At 47.5% G+C, this 19,634-nt stretch overlaps 1 pseudogene across 1 annotated transcript in view; it reads left to right on the top strand.

The window, feature by feature from the left end:
* Positions 1-19,289, top strand: part of LOC147117854 (uncharacterized) — a 46,936-nt pseudogene extending 27,647 nt beyond the window's left edge. Inside the window, exons 5-7 of the transcript XR_015078549.1 lie at positions 13,701-13,772; positions 14,827-14,915; positions 17,955-19,289. The product of XR_015078549.1 is annotated as an uncharacterized LOC147117854 (transcript). The remainder of the gene's footprint in view (positions 1-13,700; positions 13,773-14,826; positions 14,916-17,954) is intronic.
* The last annotated feature ends 345 nt before the right edge of the window (positions 19,290-19,634 follow it).

Below are 19,634 nucleotides of genomic sequence, written 5' to 3'. Positions count from 1 at the left end.
CTCATCCTTTATGAGCGACGAACTCCGTCAGTACCTGCTCACGAGAGGTATTGCTACAAGCAGAACCACCAGCTACAACCCCCGGGGGAACGGCCAGGTGGAAAGAGAGAACGCGACGGTTTGGAAGGCCGTCCTCTTAAACTTAAAATCTAAGGGCCTTCCGACCTCTCGCTGGCAGGAGGTCCTCCCTGCGGCGCTCCACTCCATTCGGTCACTGCTTTGTACGGCCACCAATGCCACCCCCCATGAAAAAATGTTCACTTTCCCCAGGAAGTCCACATCGGGGACCTCACTACCAACATGGCTGACGTCTCCAGGACCCGTCCTACTGCGGAAGCACGTGAGGTCCCATAAAATGGACCCCCTGGTCGAGAGGGTGAGCCTCCTCCACGCCAACCCCCAGTATGCTTACGTGGCATACCTGGACGGGCGGGTGGACACAGTCTCCATACGAGACCTCGCACCTTCGGGTGCCCCTGAAACACTACCATTGCCATCCACCACTACCCACAACCCAACCCCTGTAGACGGCATGCCGCAGTCCCAGGACCCGTCATTGACCACCCAACCACTCAATGAGACGCCAGATTCAATGTTGGATGCTGCACCATCACCGCCGCCACCACGACGATCAGGACGGCATACAAGGCCACCTGATAGACTTACTTACACGAACCTTTAGTACACTTCACCCCGCCGGACTCCATTTTAAACAAGGGGTGAATGTGGTAAACCACTGTTATTGTTGTTCACCATTGTCGTTGTTGTTGCACACTGTTGTATCTATGCATGCCTCAGCTGGCTCCGCCCCTGGCTCCACCCACATGCCCAGGTATAAAGGTGACTGCTCTGCAGCCCCCTGCCTTCTTGGAAACCAGTCAACCATGAGAGGCATGCTCTGTTCTTTGGTAATAAAAGCCTTTTAGTTACTCTCCTAACTCGCCGTCTTTTATGAGTAATTGATAGCGCATCAGTGACGGAGATACCAATAAGTGTTGACAGAAAGAGGATGAGGTGATGGTTATTCAGAGAGGAAAAGTAAACAGTGTGGGACTACTGGTGAATGGGGAGGTGCAGTTGAGCTTAGTGGAAGCGCTCCTCAATGAGCTGACCTCTTAGAGCCGTGGCATAAAGGGGCTATCTAGGTTGCTACCTATCTTCTTCCTCTTCCTCCGCAGGTAAGGGCTGGTCCCTCATGATAGCGAGGCTGTATGGCATGCAGGGCTCTTCTTGAATGGTCCAAGCTGCAGAAGCGTTGTTTGAGGACACTGATTGCCTGCTCCATGATGTTCCTTGCGGCCGCAGGGCTCTCCTGCTGTGCAGGTGTGCATGGGTTCCTGACAGGAGTCATGAGCCCTATCAGGAAGGGATAACCCTTGTTGCCCAATAGCCAGGCTTTAACTTAGAGGGCTGGTTGGAATATAAAAGTCATAGAGGACTGCCACAGAATGAAGGAGTTGCAATTGCTGCCTGGATAGCCGGCACAGATCTGCATAATACGCTGCCTGTGGTCGCAAACCAGTTGCACGTTGAGGGAGTGGAAACCCATTCGATTTCTGAAGATTGCAGAGTTCTCATGAGGAACATGCAACACGATGTGTGCAGTCAATGGCATCTTGCACCATGGGGAAGCCTGCAATATGAGTAAAACCTCATGCTCTCTTCTGCTTCTCTATGGCAATTGGGAAGGAGATGTACGTATTTCTCTTGGAATTGAGAGCCTCAGTGACCTCCCTGATACAGCAGTGCACTGCAAACTGGGAGATGTTGCTAATATCTTCTCTTGTAGCCTGAAATGAGCCTGTCATGTAGCAGTTTAGAGCAGCGGTTATCTTGACAGCCACAGGCAGTGCTGTCCTTGCCCTGCTTTGAGGCTGCAGTTGTGGCTGCAACTGAGATAGCCCAGTGACAACCACCTTGGTGAAGCGAAGGCGCCTCATGCACTGACATTGAGGTAGGCGAAATGCTCGCTGAAGACCCTCTGTGGATATGGCCTCCTGCAGAGCTCCCTCCTCCTCCTCCCTCTTCTGGCAGCTTGTCCTGCTCTGTGGTGTCCTCCTTCATGCTCCCAGTCATGTTCTATTCCAAGAAGTAGCCCTACCAGGCCATCCCTGTGTGGAGACAAATAATTTGTGCAGGAGCTAACAGCCAAAGGACTGCAGTAGCAGCCAGACCCCTCTGTACAATACTGAAACTTCCAACAGCCCTAGAACTGATCAAATAATTCGAGCAGCAGTCAAAAATAATAATCCAGCAATTTACCTGCGACTCCTGCATGATCCCTTCAAATAATTATGGCGGGGATCCTTCATGCCGTTTAGCATCATGTTCTGCTGGGCGAAGTCAGCACAGGGCGTCCGATTGACTTGAAGCCTTCCAAAATGGTTATGGTGGCCTCCATTCAGTGTTGCATGCTGATCCACGTCATGCTCTCACTGTTCTTGTCGCCGCCGTTCAATAGACGTGTACGCGCCAAGCCCTTTACCAAGCAAGTGTGTGCACCCATCTTGGACTCCATTTTCGGACCTTAGGTGGCTGCATAGCGTCTTAAAATATGTAACCCCCATCATATCTGGCGAAGATATATTGATAGCAGTTGCTGAGAGGCTGAAACCAGTTGCTGGGAAAAGTGCAAGAGTGGCCTTAGGAATGGCTGTTTCCAGTTTTCTCACCCTCCCTGCGCAGAAGCATCGAACCTCTGCTTCATGGCATAGCTGAGAGCGGCCAGTCAGCATGTGGGGGAATTACAAATGTCAACTCATGTCTCACTATGCACTGCACCACTCTGCTCTCTGCAAAAATGAATTAAAAAATAACAAAGTGCGTCTAAATGTGTTGTCGCAAACACTTATTGACCAATATGTTTGAAAATTGTGAGCAATTATTTGTGGAAGATAATACCACCTGTTATATACACTGTGATATCTTCTTAAGGTAAACCTGTTTAAGCAAATCATTTAACAACATATTTGGGACAATTTTACAAACTGGGGGCTATACCTTCTTTGTTGGAAAAAAGGTGACTTTAAGTAAGTATCACGGAGCACACCTTGATATACTCTGGGTGAGGGACTTCAATGTCCATCACCAAGAGTGGCTCGGTAGCACCACTACATCAAGGCAGCATTTGGCCGAGTGTGGCATCAAGGAGCCCTAGTAAAACTGAAGTCAAGGGGAAATGGGGGGGAGAACTCTCCACTGGCTGGAGTCATACCTAGCACAAAGGAAGATGGCTGTGGTGGTTGGAGGTCAATCATCACAGCCCCAGGACATCGCTGCAGGAGTTCCTCAGGGCAGTGTCCTAGGCCCAACCATCTTCAGCTGCTTCATCAATGACCTTCCCTCCATCATAAAGTCAGAAATGGGGATGTTTGCTGATGATTGCACAGTGTTCAGTGCCATTTTCAACTCCACAGATAATGAAGCAGTCCATGCCCACATGCAGCAAGACCTGGATGACATTCAGGCTTGGGCTGATAAGTGGCAAGTAACATTCGTGCCACACAAGTGCCAGGCAATGACTATCTCCAACAAGCGAGCGTCTAACCACCTCCCCTTGACATTCAACGACATTACCATTGCCAACTCCGCCACCATCAATATCCTGGGGGTCACCATTGACCAGAAACTTAACTGGACCAGCCACATAAATACTGTGGCAACAAGAGCAGGTCAGAGGCTGGGTATTCTGTAGCGAGTGTCTCACCTCCTGATGCCCCAAAGCCTTTCCACCATCTACAAGGCACAAGTCAGAAGTGTGATGGAATACTCTCCACTTGCCTGGTTGAGTGCAGCTCCAACAACACTCAAGAAGCTCGACACCATCCAGGAAAAAGCAGCCCACTTGATTGGCACCTCATCCACCACCTTAAACATTCACTCCCTCCAACACCGGCGTGCCATGGCTGCAGTGTGTACCATCTCCAAGGTGCACTGCAGCAACTCGCCAAGGCTTCTTCGACAGCACCTTCCACACCTGCGACCTCTACCACCTAGAAGGACAAGGGCAGCAGGCGCATGGGAATACCAAGTTCCACTCCAAGTTACACACTATCCTGACTTGGAAGTATATCGCTGTCCTTTCATCGTCACTGGGTCAAAATCCTGGAACTCCCTCCCTAACAGCACTGTGGGAGTACCTTCACCACACGGACTACAGCGGTTCAAGAAGGCGGCTCACCACCACCTTCCCAGGGCAATTAGGGATGGGCAATAAATGCTGGCCTTGCCAGCGACGCCCACATCCCATGAACGAATAAAACAAAAGCACAAATCATAGTAATATTGACGGATAATTATTTCCTATCCACTAGCGCAATGACACTTGGCTTTTAAGTGTACATTTGTACAGTGCAACTTCATTAATGGGAATGATTTAACATTTCTTAAGTTGTTAACGAGTCACTTAATTAGTGTTAATGTTCTAAAGCTAATCCAGTTGTGAAGTGCACAGTTTTTATGTGAAACAGTCAAATGAAAATTGAGAATTTCCTGATTTATTACCCAGGAGGTACTATTTCCAAGCACACGTACACTGCCTTGTAAAATGACTCGGGTGCAAGTTTTCTCAGCTCTTTGTCGATGAACAATGCTCCCCTCCTGTTCCCCGCAAACTGACTCATTGCGTAAAGTCTTTTTAAAATTTTAACAATGAATTTGGCACTAAATGTAGAACATGAAGGCTTATTTTTGATGTATTCCCATTCAACTATAGCAGGACCTCACTAAATCGACCCAAGTAGAGGACTAGTCAATAAAGGTTGATTTAGTGGACTGGTCAGGTTAACTAGAATCATAAAAAATTAGAATGGAGAAGGAGGCCATTTGGCCCACTGCGCTGGCTCTTCAACTAGAACTACCCTTGTCCTTTCCCCATATCACCCAATATTCTTCCTTACCAAACATCCCATTCCCTTTTAAATAATGTTGCAGTCTCCATCTCAATGGCCACTTGTGGTAAATTATTCTACATTGTAGTAACCCTGTGTACTGAAAAAATTCTTCCAACCTCCTCCTTTATTCTCCTAGTGATAATCTTGGGTATGTGCCCCATTATTATCTATTTACCCTCTCAAAACCTTTCATAATTTTGAAAACCTCCTTTAGATACGCCTTCACTTTTCTCTCTTCTTCTGAAAAACGCCCTAATCTTTCGAGCCGCTTGTGATAATTATAACCTCTCATTCTTGGTATTATGCTAGTGAATATTTATTGTAACCCTTTCCACGGAATCATATCTCTGCTATAATGGGCTGCCCAGTACTACATGCAGTACTCTGACTCTGGCCTAGTCAATGGCTGGTATAAATGTTATGGTCAGCACTTTAAAGGAGAGACCACAAATTGTGTTGCCAGCTGTAGCATCGCTAATACTAGCTGTCGGTTTAGAAAAGAAGTATAAGCAGAATAACACTCCCGTTACGCTGCCACGGTCGTCCTGTTTGGTGTGGGTAGACTGTACAAAATGATCGCCTTCGGCTCCTGGCCCCCTGCGATCTGACCTCATTCCCCATTGGCCACGCTGTGACATATACGACTGGCTCATTACTGCGTCAGTATTTTTGCAGCGAAGCTGAAGGGAAGCAAAAAGCCAGGTTTTTTTGGAGTGCTACCTGCTGGATTCGATTGTTTTTATTTATTAACAAGACATTCAGCTTGCCGGTCAGTTCCAGCTGAGCTTCACTATTAATGCTGCCTCGTCGACATTTGTGTTCGTAAAACATCTCTAAAGACTTTTATTCTGGCAGATGGAAATTGTAACTGAACAACTTTTCTTTCTCGATACCTCCACTGGTGTGCTGAGATCAGCTTCAGCACTTTGGCATAAGGGGCAGGACATGCTACCATTAACACAGTCATTAGCAGAACCTCACATATTTGCTGCACATACACTTTTCACAGTGGTTTTCTTATGTTAAGAAACATAGAAGATAGGAGCAGGAGTATTTCAAAATTGACATTGAATTAGTCGGAGTGGTCCAATTGTTGCCAGCTACCTCCCAGGCTGCAGCCACAGGGACTACATGGAGGAGAACTGCCAGCTTAAATAGTCAAGCGCCCACTGATAGGAAGGGGAAGCGCTGCGGTACCAGGCCCTGGCTTCAGAGAAACTTCACACATTGGCTCATGGATGATGCTGGCACCGCATTTCAGCTGTGAGACTGGGGTAAGAAATGTGCAGTGAAGAGGTGTGGTTTGGCTCACAGCCACGCAGGATGGCGTGCATTGTGTATACACTGGTGGGACTTCGAGCCATCAGCACTGGGAGCATGCTGAGAAGAGGAGTGGGATCTGTTTGGTGCATTAGTCACTGGACTCGGGACGAGCAGGGCTGGGAGGCACAGGGTAGAAACATAGAAACATAGAAGATAGGAGCAGGAGTAGGCCATTCGGCCCCTCGAGCCTGCTCCGCCATTCAATGAGGTCATGGCTGATCATCCAAATTCAGTACCCTGTCCCTGCCTTCTCCCCATATCCCTTGATCCCTTTAGCCTTAAGAAATATATCTAACTCCTTCTTGAATATATTTAATGAATTGGCCTGTCTATGCTAATTTTTGTCAACAGATGCTGACACAGTGAATGCGCCCCATAAATGCTGTCAGTGTGAAGTGCTGGTGGTTGGCATGTTTACTACATTCTGTCATATGTTAGTGATATTAGTGGCTTGTCCTTAACATTAGCTCATCGTCTGTCACTTCTACCTCCTAACCCTTGTTGACTTCTTCTAAGTGATTCTCGGTGGAAGAAGTGAGTGGGCTAACTGGGTGCAGAGTTTCAGTAGGAACTGTTGGGTGATCCTATATAATAGCAAAATACTGCGGATGCTGGAAATCTGAAATAACAACAGAAAATGCTGGAAATACTCAGCAGGCCAGGCAGCATCCGTGGAGAGAGAAACAGAGTTAACGTTTCAGGTCTGAGACCCTTCATCAGAACTGGAAAAAGCTGGAGATGTAACAGATATTAAGCAGGTGCAGTGTAAAGTCTGCGCCTCAATAATACACGGACTTCGGGAGAACAGTTTAACAGGTACTTTACTGAACAAGAGGCAGCTTGAAACTGAAACTACAGAAGCCTGCTAGGGCCTTTTTATACAGGGGTGGTCACTGCCGGTACTGCAGTCTAAGACCAGTTATTCCCTTAAAGGTATATACACAACAATTCCTCCCCTTTTAGATAAACAGTACATAACATTCATTTAACAACTAAATAATAACTAATTACAATTACAATTTTCTCAGTAATATATACATCAACTGAAATAGTCATTTATAAGTTCAGTCTTTGAGGAGGCTTCCTGATCCGGACTGGATAGCGCCTTTCTCGAGTATCCTGTTCTGGCGGTGGAGTCAATTCTGGCTCATTGTCATTGGTTGGTTCGTCAGCTTCCAATACCCCTGCTTCTGAGGTAAACGCAATCTGTACTTCGGGCTCATTACCAGGTGCACATGCTTGTGGTACAGGTTTGGCTTGTTCCTGTGACTCTAGAATCTGGTCAGCATGGCGTCTCACGATGCCCTCTCCAACGTCCACTGTGTACATTAGTGGTCCCTGCTGTGTGCATATCGTGCCTGGCTGCCATTTTTCTGTTCGGTAGTCGCGGGCCAAGACTGGTTGCCCTATCTTGAAGCTCCTGGTTGGCTTCTCATTTATGTGCTGGAACTGCTTATCCTCAACATCTCGTCTTATGTTTGGTTTGAGCAAATCCAAGTGACATCTTAGTCTCCGGTTGAAAAACAGTACGGCTGGAGTTTGGTTGGTTACTGCATGTGTCGCATTCCGGTAAGCAAACAGGAAGTTATCCACCTTGTGTTGCAGTGGTATGTCGTCATTATACATTGCCTTTATGGCCTTTTTAAAGGTCTGAACAAACCTCTCAGCCAATCCATTTGTGGCTGGATGATATGGGGCAGATGTGTAATGCTTCACCCCATTATTCTTCAGGAACCTCCGGAAATCCTCAGACACAAACTGTGGGCCATTGTCGGAACAGATCTGTTCTGGCAACCCATTCCTGGCGAAGATGGTCCTTAGGACTGCAATAGTTTTCTCCGTGGTGGTGGAGGACATTTTAATGACCTCTGGCCATTTCGAATGGGCGTCCACGGCGATTAGAAACATTGAGTCCATAAATGGACCAGCGAAATCAATGTGTACCCGTTGCCATGGAGATGAGGGCCACTCCCATGGATGTAGCGGGGCCTGTGGTGGAGCGTTTTGGACCTTCTGGCATCCTGTGCATCTCTTGGTCATATCCTCGATTTCTTTATCGATTCCCGGCCACCACACAAATGCCCTGGCTAGGCTCTTCATTTTTACCCCTCCCAGATGACCCTCATGAAGCTCATTGAGTACTCTATCTCTCAACTTGGGTGGAATTACCACTCGGGATCCACACATCAAGGTTCCCCGGCACACTGACAGCTGTTCCCTCCTTGGCGAGAATGCTGGCAACAGTGAGTCGCCATATGCTGGCCATCCCTTCACCGTCAAATCATAGACCCGAGAGAGTGTCGGGTCATTTCGGGTTTCCTTCTCAATACTTGCGTTTGTAACACGCAAACATTCGACTATGGTCGCATGGAATATCTCCACCGGGTCCACTGCAGGTGCTTCTTCCGCCGTAGGCAACGGTAGGCGCGACAGCCCATCAGCGTTTCCATGTTGTTTCGTACCTTTGTACTCTGTCATACTGATGTGCCCCTAGAAAAAGTGACCATCTTTGCAGCCGTTGCGCCGTCATCACCGGAACGCCCTTCTTTGGGTTAAAAATTGAGACCAGGGGTTGATGATCAGTCAGTAGGGTGAATTTCTGCCCGTGCAGATAGTGATTGAACTTCTTCACCCCCCACACCAGGCTGAGGGCCTCCCTGTCAATCTGGGCGTTGTTACGCTCAGCTGAGGTTAGCGAGCGCGATGCAAAGGCTATTGGCCTCTCTGAACCGTCACGGAATTTGTGTGACAGCACCGCTCCAATGCCGTAAGGTGACGCATCACATGCCAACCGAATCGGTAGTGTTGGGTTGTAGTGGGCCAATACTTCTTTTGAAGTGATTTGGCATTTACATTCCTGAAAGGCACGCTTACACTCATCACTCCATTTCCATGTTACACCAGTTTGAAGGAGGGCGTTCAGTGGGTGCAGAATTGTAGATAAATTCGGCAAGAACTTATGGTGGTAGTTCACCAACCCGAGGAACGACCTCAGTTGCGACACATTTTCTGGTGCTGGAGCCTTGACTACAACCTCAATCTTGTCCGGCGACTTATGCAACCCTTCCTCATCAATCATGTGGCCACAATACGAGATTTGTCTCCTGAAGAACCCACATTTGGGACAGTTGGCTCGTAGCCCATATTCCTGCAATCTCGTGAGCACCTGTTCCAGGTTGGCAAGGTGCTCATTGTCATTTTCGCCCGTAACCAGGATGTCGTCCAAATAACACTGGGTCCCCGGGATCCCTTGCAGGACTTGTTCCATTGCCCTCTGCCACATAGCCGGGGCCGATGCTACCCCAAATACCAGTCGATTGTACTAGTAAAGGCCTTTGTGAGTGTTTATCGTGAGGTATTTCCTAGATGCTTCTTCCATCTCCATTTGTAGATACGCTTGAGCCAGGTCAATCTTTGTAAAACGTTTCCCTCCAGATAGTGAGGCGAAAATATCTTATATCCGCGGAAGCGGATACTGTACTGTGTGCAGGACTGGGTTCACAGTCACCTTGAAGTCCCCACAGATGCGAACCTTCCTTGGCTCCCCAGGCGTGCTGCTCAATGCTTTCTTCATTATAGGAATGATGGGTGTGGCCCACTCGCTCCAGTCCACCTTAGACAGCACCCCCGAATGCTCCAGACTCTCCAGTTCAGCTTCCACAGCTGGGCGTATCACGTATGGCACCGGTCTGGCCTTGAAAAATTTTGGGGTTGCGTTATCCTCAATCTTTATGGTTGTCTTTACTCCTTTTAGAGTCCCAAGTCCTTGTTGGAACACCTCTTCCGCGTCAGATAGAATTTGTGACAGACGTCCAGGTGCGACGTCATCATCTTTTTTGTCAGTCACAGTTAGTGCCAGAATGGAATGCCAATCCAATTGTAGTCTTCGGATCTATTCATGTCCCAATAATGGTGGTCCTCCATCTCGTAGTATATACATGTATAGTTTCTGTGTTTCCTTTCCGTTATATTCAACTGGCACACTTATTTTTCCTCTGGAGTAGACCTTTTGCCCCGTGTATGTCTTCAATACAATGGACGTGTCCTTTAAGGGTATGTGTGAGAATAGCCGCTCATAGTCTCGTCGATTCATGACAGTTAGGGCTGATCCTGTGTCCAATTCCATCTTCACTGGGGACCCTGCTATCATGAGGGTGACCCAAATGGTTCAGTGATCTTCTTTTGCGATCACGTTGTGTAACTTTAAACAACTTAGTCGCCTGCTCCCGGAGTCCTTATCACTCTCCTGATCTTCTGAACTACTATCTGTCAGTTTCTTTACTTTCCTGTACTGTTCCTTAGTAGTTCTTGTCGTGTTGGTCTTCTTTCCTGACCTGCAGACTCTTGCTATATGTCCCATTTTCTCACATTGCCTGCATATTTTGTCTTTAAACCAGCAGTCCTTCTGCTCATGGGTTGTTCTGCCGCAGCGATAGCACTTTTCGGCTCCATACGCCATTTCGTTAGCGCTGTATTCTTGTGGTTTCTGTTGTATTTCCGCAGCTCCCCGTGCTGCTGCTTCGTAGGATACTGCAACACTGAAAGCCTGTTCTAGCGTCAGGTCCTTTTTTGAAAGTAGTCGTTTCTGGGTTCCTTCACTCTGGAGTCCGCAGACAAACTTATCCCGTAAGGTGTCTGCCAGTCCTGCTCCGAACTGGCAGTGCTTCGATAACTTGCGTAGTTCTGTAAGATAGTCAGCATTGCTCTCATCTTTGTGCTGGTTTCTTTTATGGAACTTGAATCTTTCTGCTATCAGCAGTGGTGTAGGGCTTAGATGTTCCTGTAAGATATGAACAATCTCCTCAAAACTTTTCTCCATTGGTTTAGCTGGGGTAATTAAATTCCGCAATAGGCCGTACGTACTCGCACCCATCAGATTTAATAATACCGACGCCCTCTTTCCATCGGCCACCTCATTTGCCTTGCAGTACACTTCAATTCTTTCCACATACGTGGTCCAGTCTTCGACCTCGTTGTCGAAAGCAGTGATACTGCCACTTTTTGGCATCTTGGGTGATTAAAAATGGCGCCTCCCGCGCTTTTGCTTCTTCCCCAATGGAATAAAATGGCGCCTCCCGCGCTTTTGCTTCTTCCCCTTACTGCCACGCTGCTCCTAGCGTTCTACGGGGTAATGGCGGCGACCCGCAGCTTCGGCGCGTCTCGCTTTCCTTCCCCCCCCGTTTAGTTTCTCTCCGCTGTCCTGTTCTCGAGCACCGACCGCGCCCTGTGCGCTCCACCCTCTCTCTCTTGTTTTCTTTTCCCGGCGACGCTGCGTGGCCCGATTGGTAGAGCCGCTCGATCGAGCTTGAGCCCGCCGCTATCTGGAAGGGTCAGCGCGCTACCTGCTACCAGCACGATTCGCTGGAACCACAGTCTCTCCCGCAATTCTCCAAACACCGATGGATTCTTTGGGCGGTTGCCCTCGGTCGATGCCCGTTGCTCAGACTACGACCTTCCAGTACCTTCCTTTCAGGCGAGATCCCCGTGTGATGATGCCACACTGCAAGTGAGTTCGAACTTACTCGTCGCCACTGTAAAGTCCGCGCCTCAATAATACACGGACTTCGGGAGAACAGTTTAACAGGTACTTTACTGAACAAGAGGCAGCTTGAAACTGAAACTACAGAAGCCTGCTAGGGCCTTTTTATACAGGGGTGGTCACTGCCGGTACTACAGTCTAAGACCAGTTATTCCCTTAAAGGTACATACACAACATGCAGAGACAGGGGGGGGCGGTGGTTTAGGAGGGGAGGAAGGAATTGAAAGAACATCCTGTACTTTTGTAAGAGGCAGGACAGATAAAATGTTGCAAATGGGGTGATCCTATACCCCTGCACTGGTCATGAGATGGCTCTGTAATTGTCTCTGCTACATCTGTGGCTGTATGTCCATCTGGCCCTGCTGACTTTCTGGCACATCCTAGCAGAGGTGGCAGGTTGGTCTAGACATAGTGTTGGCCGGAGAGATTCAATACCTCATTCATACCTACTCCAGTCATTCATCCCCCCCTGCTGCTGGGCACTGCCTCAGCAGGTCCAGTGATGGGCTTGAGAGAAGGCATTTGGCCAGCCAGAGGTCAGTGAAGCCTGATCTGAAGGCTTTCTCAATCCAATCCAATCCCCCATCGACAAGATGACTTTTGTTGATTAGAGTCGAAGGACTTTATAGCATCAGTCTGAGCATTCATGAGAGATACTTCAGCTGGCTGCAGGACCTCTGCCACTGGGGGCTCCACAGCAGTTGTCCCTGGAGTTACTGCAAGCTCCATGGTGGACTTGAGTTACTAACAGCTTTCCTGCACCACTCCAAAGATCCATTTAGTAGACTCCTCCACATTTCTATGTAGACCTTAGAGCATTTCGAGGCCTTCCGCTCATTGGAAACAGGGCGGCAGCGCCCCAAAAATGGTAGGGAATGACTTGCCGCCCCGTGTCCGCTGTCGCTGTGGCCGCCGCAACTGTCCCCCGGCCGGAGCACTCACCTGAGTCAGGCAGTAGCTTCATTTTAAATGCTAATCAGGGTCCTCTGATGTATCGAGGATGCCGTTTGCCATTATAGGCGAGTACTGGGTGGAGCGTGTGCTGCACATCCACCGCCCATCATCAGCTGGCAGCCCACCCGAAGAGGAACCCAGTTTTACTGTATTATTGTGGGGCCGGGAGGAGGAGGAGTGCTGCTCTGTCTCCTAAACCCCCACCAAGGACATTGGGCTGCCCAAAATTGCAAGCTGCCCCGGGGCTCATTTTGCACCCACAGCCCGCTGGCCAAATGCTAAGCCTTCAAATGCCATTGGGCGGATGGTGGGTGCATTCCGCCTGATGTCCAGGGATAATCGACCCTGAGTCAGTAATCACAACCAAATCCTTATCCGCTTTGTGCCAGCTCATTTATCTCATAGATATCTTTGTTCCAAAGTTCCTTACCTTATACTTATCCACATTAAGTCAGCATTTATTGCCCATCCCTAATTGCTCTTGAAAAGATGGTGGCGAGCCACCTTTTTGGAGAAGGCAGTCTGTGTGGTATCAACTGAGTGGCTTGCTAGGCCAATTCAGAGGGCAGTTAAGACACACATTGTGGGTCTGGAGTCACATGTAGGCCAGACCAGGTAAGGTTCCCAAAAGGACATTAGTGAACCAGGTGGGTTTTTTCAACAACTTGATTGAACTATATCCCTTCAAATATTACCACTTGCCTTACACATCACCTGTAAATGTTACTTACCTTGGGAACTTCCTTGAGGCTTCTCCCACTCCACTGCCATAATGTGGCAGAAATCCATTTATGTGCGTAAGCCGGAGTCGCAGGAGATGCCCCGAGGAAATCCCTGCCATTATAGTGTCCGGCGCAAATGTTGTAGTGTCCTCCGTACCCAGAACAGACCAGTGCAGAACTCACTGCTCTTTCCACTGTTGCAAAGCCAATTTCAATTCACCGACTTAATTTTGTTATGTCAGTAAAGTTTTCTTGTCTGATTCTTGACAGGGATCATATCAAATGCTAATTCAGCAGCTGGAGGAATTAAGCATGATGAGACATGGCAGGAGGTTTAGGAAGGTATGAGTCTCATAATTGAAGTTTTGCAGTAATAGGTCTCTTACAACTGTGCCAAAGTAGATCATACATCACATGGAAGCATTATAATTATTACAGTATCCTCATTGCGTTAGCATCATAAAGCTGGTTTTCTTCAAATACGTATTTAAGTAAACAGATAAAGATGTATTGCAAATCAGAGAGTTAAATTATTACTTGAGAAGACCTAAACTAAATTTAATGTCCAACTAGAGATTTATGGATTATTAACTGTGGATACTGGAGGTGGAGGTGTCACAGCCCAGTGTCAACAGGGAAGCCATGCACGTACCAGGCAGCTTGTAGGAAAATCGGCGGTGGTTTGCCATCTGTTGGCATTGAAGGTTCTTGAGTGTTGTTGAAGCCCCACCCGCCCCGGCACGCCCTCTTTCATTACTTAAAGGGGCTGCTCCTAGATTTTTGGTTGCACTTCAGTCCCACGCTCCCGATCTTCAGTCATCTGGTGCGGAGGGGAACGGGCGGGTCGAAGGACCTCCTCGTGGGACTGCTCCTGGGCCTGGCCAAAGTGGCCATTAACAGGTCCAGGCAGCGGGCGGTCGAGGGGGTCGTCCAGCCCTATTGCCTGCCTCTCTTCCGCGGCTATGTTCGCGCCCGGGTGGCCCTGGAGATGGAGCACGCGGTGTCCGCCGGCACGCTCGAGCTCTTCCGAGACCGGTGGGCGCCGCGGGGACTGGAGTGCATCGTCACCCCGGGCAATGTGATTTTAATTTGATTTGCTAAGTTTCATTTCAAGTTCTAGTTAATTTACAGGTCACTTGGTTTTCTATAAAAAGAGGACCCGCCCCGGCACAGTTGACACAGCGGGTCCTGTGTGGAAAACACACAGGGAATTTGTACAAATTACTTAAAAACTAGCTGACCCTGTGGAACCCAGCAAAGGTTGGCTGGTGCAGTCAAGCAGCGTGGGTATGCTCATGGGTGCTGAGAGTATGAATCATTTTTTTTGGCACAATCACAGAGTCAGCCCCAGAGTTCTTAGAGGAACGTTACAAGCATTGTTATTTTTTTTATATAGCTCTACAGGCCTGACTCTGATTCTGAAGAAGTGACAAATAAAAACGCAACAAACCACTACACTAAACAAGTCTCTGTCAGCAAAAGCAGGTGAATATTATTTTCTCTAACTGGTCTTGCAACAAGAAATTATATTTTGACCAACCACATATATCACCTACAATATATAAACACAATATTTGACAATCGGGATTGTATTTATCATTCATTTATAATAAGGAATTGGCAGTATATATATGGGGGTAAAATATATATCTGCTATATATAAAAAGTCCTGAGTTCATTTAAAATTCCACCCCAAGCTGCTATGTTCGGCTCCATCTATCCAAAATCCATCATGAGGATGTCAGCATTGAGCTGCAGCACCTGTTATGCCGGCATGTGATGCTGTGAGAGGGTTTTCAAATATTAAATGACGTGACATTAGCTTCTCAATCAACAGCTGCTGAAAAGCAGTAATTCATTAATTCATCCAGTTCCCTTGCACTGAGTAGCAATTCAGCACCTGGATCCCCCCCCTTCATTCCCACTGTGCAGGAAATCAGCCCGTGCCCCACTGCCAATGACCAGCGTTGCACCCCCACTATACTGAGAATCATTTTGCCCACTCCCCCTCCCATTCTCTTGCCCCATCTCTCCTTTTCCCCTCCTCCTTGCTTCCCAACTTTTCCCCTCTCCTTTCTCTTCCTTCCTCTCCCCTCGACTTTCCCTCTTCCCTCCACCATTCTACCCTCCCCTCCCCTCCTCACTGCCCCTCACCTCCTCTACCTCACCCATTTCCTCCTCACTCTTTTGTGCTCCCTTTTCCCCCTTACCCCTCCCAAATGATCCTCCCTTTCCCTCCTCCTTGCACCTCCTCTCCTATATTTGTACCCCCTCCAACCTCCCCTTTCCCCCTCCTCTCCCTTCCAGTTCCTTCCCCTTTTACCTTACCTTCCCCTCTAGTTTTCCATTTCTCTTCTCATTCTCTCTCCTCTCCCCTTTCCATCTCACTTTTCCTCCCTACCCTTGCCTCTCCTCTTGATCTCCCCTCTTCCCCTCCCTCTACTGCCTTCCTTTAACTCCCTTCGCCCTTAAACTTCTCCTTTCCTCTCCCTTCCCCCTGCACTTTCCCTCATCTCCTTTTACCCTCATCTTCCTCTTCCCTTCCCTTCTCCCTGTCTCCTTCCTCTCCTTCTCCCCTGCCTTTCCCTTTCTCCACCTGTCCTCTATCCCCTCCCTGATTCCATGATCGGTTGCTCCTGGTGAGCAGTGGTGTTTGCACTGGTCTGGAAATTGGAGGTCCACAGCCCCTAATTTTCTAATCATTCAAATTAATGGACAGAAGATCAGGGGCTACAGGCTTGTCATGTCCCTCCCTGCAGGTACTCTCCACTTGCCTGGATGAGTGCAGCTACAACAACACTCAAGACACTCAACACCATCCAGGACAAAGCAGCCCGCTTAATCAGCAGCCAATCCACCAACTTAAACATTCACTCCCTCCACTACTGGTGCCCCGTGGCTGCAATATGTACTATCTACAGGATGCACTGCAGCAACTCTCCAAGGCTTTTTTGGCAGCACTTCCCACACCCGCGGCCTCCAGCACCTAGAAGGACAAGGGCAGTGGGCGCATGGGAACACCACCACCTCCAAGTCCCCCTCCAAGTCATACACCATCCTGACTTGAACATATATCGCCGTTCCTTCGTCGTTGCTGGGTCAAAATCCTGGAATCCCTCCCTAACAGCACTGTGGGAGCACCTTCAGTACACGGTTCAAGAAGAAAACTCACCACCACCTTCCCAAAGGCAACTAGGGATGGGCAATAATGACTGGCCTTGCTAACAACGCCCATATCCCAATAATAATTTTTTTGAAAGGGCTGGCAGATCTTACAGTCCTCTCCCACCCCCAGCTTTCACATACCCTGGGAACCATCTACCAATGGTGCCAGGCCCTGGAATTTATCTCCCCAATTCTGTGAGATCACAAGATCCTTCCAATTGCTACCAGACCCAGGACCGTAGCCCCAGTAACGGCAGACTCCACGACCCTGCCCCAGAGCTGCGACAGACCAGGAGCTCCCCAGTGAACCAAACCGGCAGGTTTAGCCTATCGCTTTGCTTTGTATCCTGCACTCTGAAGAGATAAAACTTGAACACACAGCTCAAAGAACCAGTGTATCAATGAGCAACATCATAGAACTAGTATTATAATAGAAGTCATTTGTCTCACATGCACTTCCTACTTCCTGCAACTTCCACACTTCTTTCTGGCACCCTGCTCAGTCACTTCTAACCATATTACAATTAGCCTCAATTTATTTTACTTACTTCCAATTGGCTCATTCCAACTATGTGACCACTGGTTCTCCTCACCTTGAATCCCAGTTTTTCTGAATCACCAGCCCAGCTGAATCCATCAGAACAAGTTACAGGCATTTTTCATAATCCCTCCCTTTTACTTTTATTGCTGTTGTGATATGAAATAATATTGTTAGCTTGGCTTGACAGTGGCACTCTGGCCTCTGTGTCAGATGATCATGGGTTCAAGCCTTGTTCCGAGACTTGAGCACATAATCTAGGTTGACACTTCAGTGTAGTAATAAGGGGGTGCTGCACTGCTGGAGGTGCTCATGCCCATAGTGGATCCGAATCCATGATCTTCTAACTTCGAGTTGAGAGTGTTACTACTAAGCCGTCATTACATCAGGTTTAACTGAAATAATTTGCAGTGTATTATTAATAAGTAGCACTTTAATAGTGACTGAATAAATCAAATTCTGTTTTTTTTACATGGACTTTGGGGATTTTTACCAGGGTTCTAGGAATTGTATTCCACAATTGCATCTAATTACAATGAAGGTGATTTGTAAGTCTGATTTTGTTTTTATTACACGTGGTTTGGGGATTTTTAATTAGTGTTTTTTGGATTGAATTCCATGATTCCCCTCCATTTTTCCATGAAAACCTTAAATCAGTGGCCTTGTTTTTTTTGTAAAGACATATAAAATTGGGTCTCTTGCTGGCTTGGGAATAGATGTTGCATGAGTAACTCAAAGTCAATGAGGTATGGCGTACGTACACCTTTATAATTCATCCTTGACTAACTGAGGAAGGTGTCATACAATAATTCCGCTTTCAGAGGCTGTTCAAGAGAGGGACCAGGAAAACAGCAGAGAGGAATTTTAATCATTTCTGATCAGGAGAAACTCAAACACCTGTCCAACAGCCTTACGACCTCAGATCCACAAGGAAGGGTGGATGGTCTCTCAGAATTCCGTTCGAGTGTGTCTACTGCTAACAATGATCAAAGAGAAACATTGCTGGAAAATGATTGCCACAAAGTTGAAAGTAAGCCTATCGACTCTTTTCGTTACAGTACAAAACCTATTAATATCAAGAGAAATAATCAACATTTCTTTTTTCCTCTTTGGATTTTGAAACATGCTGAAAATAAGACAAATCAGTTGGACACGGGTCGAGCTGTTTTCAGCAATCATGTTTAGACTTTAGCTCAGCGGTTGCCGAAGCGGATAATGTGTCTTCCAGCTGCAACCATGAACAAGAAGGGAATCTGTACCCCTACCCTGACTTTCTTCCGCCGCCATTTAATCGAATAGACTTCGGTGAGTTGTCGATGTTGGAGAACTATAAGTGGAAGGAAGCTTTACCGGCGAGGCCGAATAGGCCTCTGGAGCAGCTAATAGATCGGATTGTGCAGCTGGAGAAGATCCAGTTCATGACGATACAAAAGGAGAAAGGCCGAATTACTGGGATATTGCCAAGCGCACCTGCAAACACTTCCAGCTCGAGGAAAAGCACAAAAGGAAGCCGAAAATCTCGACAGTGTGATCTTCTTTACGTGCAACCACCGCGTGTTGAGGTTTGCTTCAAGAAGTCAAATCCGGCCAAGCTTGACAAACACAAGTATCTGTACCGATTGAGTCCCAGCCACTCGTGCACTGATCCCCAAGATTGCCAGTTATCGACCGACCACCTCAAACTCAAAAGGCGGCTTCGAGCTAACTGCAATGTCTATAAACATTTCAAAAGGTCTATGTACGGTTCTAACCAGATAATATTAAGTAGGATTGCCTCAAACTATGCCAACACGCAAGGCTTTGCTGCAGTGAAGCCTGTGAAACCACTACCTGCACAAAAATCCTCAAGTAGTGGTCCCTGTAAGCACAAAAAAACCAGAAATAAATCCAAACAGCATTAGGGAAGTCTATGGAAGGACGAGCAAAGCATTGTTATCTCAGCAGAGACATTCATTAATTGATCCTTCTGTCCTGAGAAACGCCATAAGTCGCATTACCAAAAATAATTTCTCATTTTCTGAGGCAAATAGACCGAGCAAACCAAATTTGCTTCTGACAAACTTTCAGAACGATACTGTATACTTTTTTAAGAAAACATCTATAATGTACTGTTGATGCAGGTAATAAAGATGAATTTTAATACTTTAAAAGTAAAATCCTTGAAGTGTTCACAGCACGGTGCAAATCTTTCAAAATTGCTCAAAAACGTGCAACAGACTGGGTAATTTCTATATTAGCAAAAGGACACACTGACTCAGTGGTAGCCCACTTGCCTCTGAGTCAGAAGCCCCATTCCAGAGACTTGAGCACGTAATTTAGACTGACACTTCAATGCAGTATTGAAGGGGAGCTGCACTGTCGGAGGTGCTGTCGGTTGAAATGTTAAACCGAGGCCCTGTCTGTCCTTTCGGGTGGATGCGAAGAATCCCTTGGCACTATTCGAAGAAGAGCAGGGGATTTCTCCCCATGTTCCTCAATCACTATCACTAAAACAGAGTATC

The sequence above is a fragment of the Somniosus microcephalus genome, chromosome 5 (assembly GCF_052327205.1).
Source record: "Somniosus microcephalus isolate GS21.2 chromosome 5, FLI_Smic_1.0, whole genome shotgun sequence".
NCBI classification, from domain to species: domain Eukaryota; kingdom Metazoa; phylum Chordata; class Chondrichthyes; order Squaliformes; family Somniosidae; genus Somniosus; species Somniosus microcephalus.
The sequence above is the reverse complement of the archived record's forward strand: the minus strand, read 5'-3'. Positions and strand labels throughout refer to the sequence as shown.